At 46.5% G+C, this 2754-nt stretch overlaps 1 protein-coding gene across 2 annotated transcripts in view; it reads left to right on the forward strand.

Annotated features, from left to right (window-relative positions):
* The first annotated feature begins 2430 nt into the window (after positions 1-2430).
* MTMR3 (myotubularin related protein 3) overlaps positions 2431-2754 on the forward strand; it is a 161023-nt gene continuing 160699 nt past the window's right edge. Inside the window, exon 1 of one of the 2 annotated variants that reach the window (XM_006894775.1) lies at positions 2431-2631. The gene's annotated coding sequence lies outside the window, so the exon portion shown is untranslated. The remainder of the gene's footprint in view (positions 2632-2754) is intronic. The other variant, XM_006894776.1, reaches the window with a different exon arrangement.

Below are 2754 nucleotides of genomic sequence, written 5' to 3' on the forward strand. Positions count from 1 at the left end.
ATTAAAATAAGCTTGGAAGCAGGAGTGGCATCCACTTCTGAAATGGCTTGCCTCCAGAAAGTCTATGAACAGTGCTCAGGCCTTCCGTTCATAGGATGGCTATGAATCGTCTACGACTTGATGGCACCTAACAACAACAACAACATACTTGTTCAATCTATATGCTGAGCAAAGCTGGACTCTGTGAAGAGGAATGTGGCATCAGGATTGGAGAGAGATTAATCAATAACCTGCATTATGCAGATAACACAACCTTACTTGCTGAAAGTTAGGAGGATTTAAAGCACTTTTTGCAGAAGCTCAAGGAATGCAGCCTTCAGTATGGATTGCATCTCAATTTCAAGAAAATGAATATTCTTACCACTGGACCAATAGGCAGTGTCATGAGGGAAGGAGAGGCGATTGAAACTGTCAACAGTTTCATCTTACTTGGGTCCACAGTTAATCTCCTTGGTACGAGCAGTCAGGAAATAAGGAGATGCATTGCAATGGGAAAAGGCTCAGTTAGGGACCTTTCCAAATTATTGAGGAGTAATGATATCAGTTTGAGGACTAAGGTGCATTTGATTCAGGCCATGTTCTTTCCGATTACTAGCTATGCATCTGAAACCTGGACAATGAATTAGGATGACAGGAAATGATAACTTTGAGCTGTGGTGGGAGAAGAGCACTGAATATCCCATGGATGGCCAAGAAAATGAATAGATAGATCTTGGAGAAGGTGAAGTCGAGTGATCTTTGGAGGCAAGAATGATGAGGCTTTGACTCACATACTTTGGACATATTGCTAGGAGGTGAAATCATTTTGGGAAGGGTGGAGGGTCAGTGAAGGAGAAGAGGACCCTCAACCAGGTGGATTGACAAGGTGACTGCTGTAATGGTCTCTTTTGTGTCAGACAGTGTGATGATGGCACAGGGTATGACTAGGTTCAGATCTTTCGTTTATACTCCACTTGACGCATCTAAAAACATAACAACATAACAACATCATCAACAACAACAAATTGCATTGGAAAAGATAACTCATCTTCTGTGGAGCAGCTGGTGGATTTGATGCCTTTGGGTTGGCAGCACAACTCCTTACCCACTAAGCCATCAGAGCCCTTTAGAAAGCCAAAGAGAAGTACAAAAATGTGATTTTATGGGAACAAAATACTCCTCCCATGTCCCAAATATTAGTTGAGAATTAACGCCATGATTTCTTTTCCCAGGTTAAAAAGGAGCTCTTGAGTGCTAGAAAGACTTAAACATTTGACTTCAAACTAAAGGTTGGTAGTTGGAACCCATTGACCCAGTAGTGCCTTAGAAAGCCTGAGGATTTGCTTTTCAAAGGTCGTAGTCTTGAAAACTTTATGGAGTAGTTCTACTTTGCACAGAAGGCATCGGTGAGTCAGAACAAACTCCATGACAACTAAAAACAACAAAAAAATCCCAGGTTCAAAGTAAAAAAATTGTAATATTCCATCTAAAAAAGTGGTCAAGTGAAATGCTACCACACATGTGGATTTCAGGGGGCTGTGAGCCCTGGAGGCAAAATCTTTAAAGGATCCAGCTGCCACCCAGATGGTTGCTTCTTAGAATCCTCCAGTCACTCCCTGGAGGCAGTGTGCTTCTGTAAAGATTTAATCTTGGAAACCCAGTCGATATTTCTATGATGATGGTTGGTCGATATTGGCTGAGCAGGAGTTCACTCCCCATTGGCTGAACTCTTTGTTCCAAGCCACCTCATTGGTAACACTACGAATGGACTGTCCTGGAGTTAGGTCCCAGAAAAGCTAAGAGCATAATATTGGAATGCAACTCAGAAGTGAATCTTGTTAGGATTAAAGGTAATGCAGTCCTGGTATGTAGATTTTTGTTATCTACTTGGATGGATTGCAAAGAAATTGTTTTGTTTGAAACTCAGTTTTGCTTGCTTAGTCTTGGATTAGGAGCTGAGCTTGGGGCAGTTTGAAATTGCACTGCAAGCCCTTGAGCAACTTCATGTGCTGTATCAATGTATGATAGTAAATTAAATTAGTTTTTAATTTTAATTTAATTCCTGCACTGTCTTTTGAAATCTTCTGTTTAGCTCCGTAATTTCTTTTTCCCTTTGTTTTGACTTCCTATTGTTCTTTAATTTTAATTTAATTTAAATTTAATTCAGTACAACATCTAGTAAAAGATACTCTGTTGGTAAGTGGAGTGAGGCTTTGTCTGGCCCAGAGCAACCATGCTAGGAAAAGATGCTCCCTAAAACTCTGTATGCGGCTCCTACTCCGCCAGTTTCCCTCCAACCCCGCCTCCCGGCATTCCGACAGGTCTTGGCCCCGCCCCCTGGCTCGGGCGTGCGCGCCTGGCCCCGCCCCCTGTGCAATCCGGGGCGGCCCGCCCACTTTTGCTCCCGGCCGCCAGCTGAGGGCCCAAGCGTGCGCGCCCCCGTCGCAGCCTGGTTCGGCGTCGGGCGCGCGCTTTGTGTGCCGCTGCCGCCATGTTGTTGTAGTTGTGATAAGGCGGTGGCGGGCGGCGGAGCAGCCGGACGGAACCCTCCAGCGGCCCAGGCGCTGCCCCCCGCCGTCTTTGGCGGGGAGTCTCTTGCGGGGTGGCGTAGGAGGCCGTGCTGGGGTTGGCCTGGCCATGTCCTACCGCTCGGTAAGAAGCCCACCCCTCCTCGTCTGTTCGGGAGGTGAGGTGGAATCGGAGGTGGGGCCGGCTGGGTGCTGTCAGCGTCCTGAGGAGGCAGCGGCCCGCGGGGGCGTCCGGGCGGGTGCAGAG

Source organism: Elephantulus edwardii, unplaced genomic scaffold, assembly GCF_000299155.1.
Source record: "Elephantulus edwardii isolate Elephantulus edwardi_28Jun2011 unplaced genomic scaffold, EleEdw1.0 scaffold00151, whole genome shotgun sequence".
In the NCBI taxonomy this organism is placed as follows: domain Eukaryota; kingdom Metazoa; phylum Chordata; class Mammalia; order Macroscelidea; family Macroscelididae; genus Elephantulus; species Elephantulus edwardii.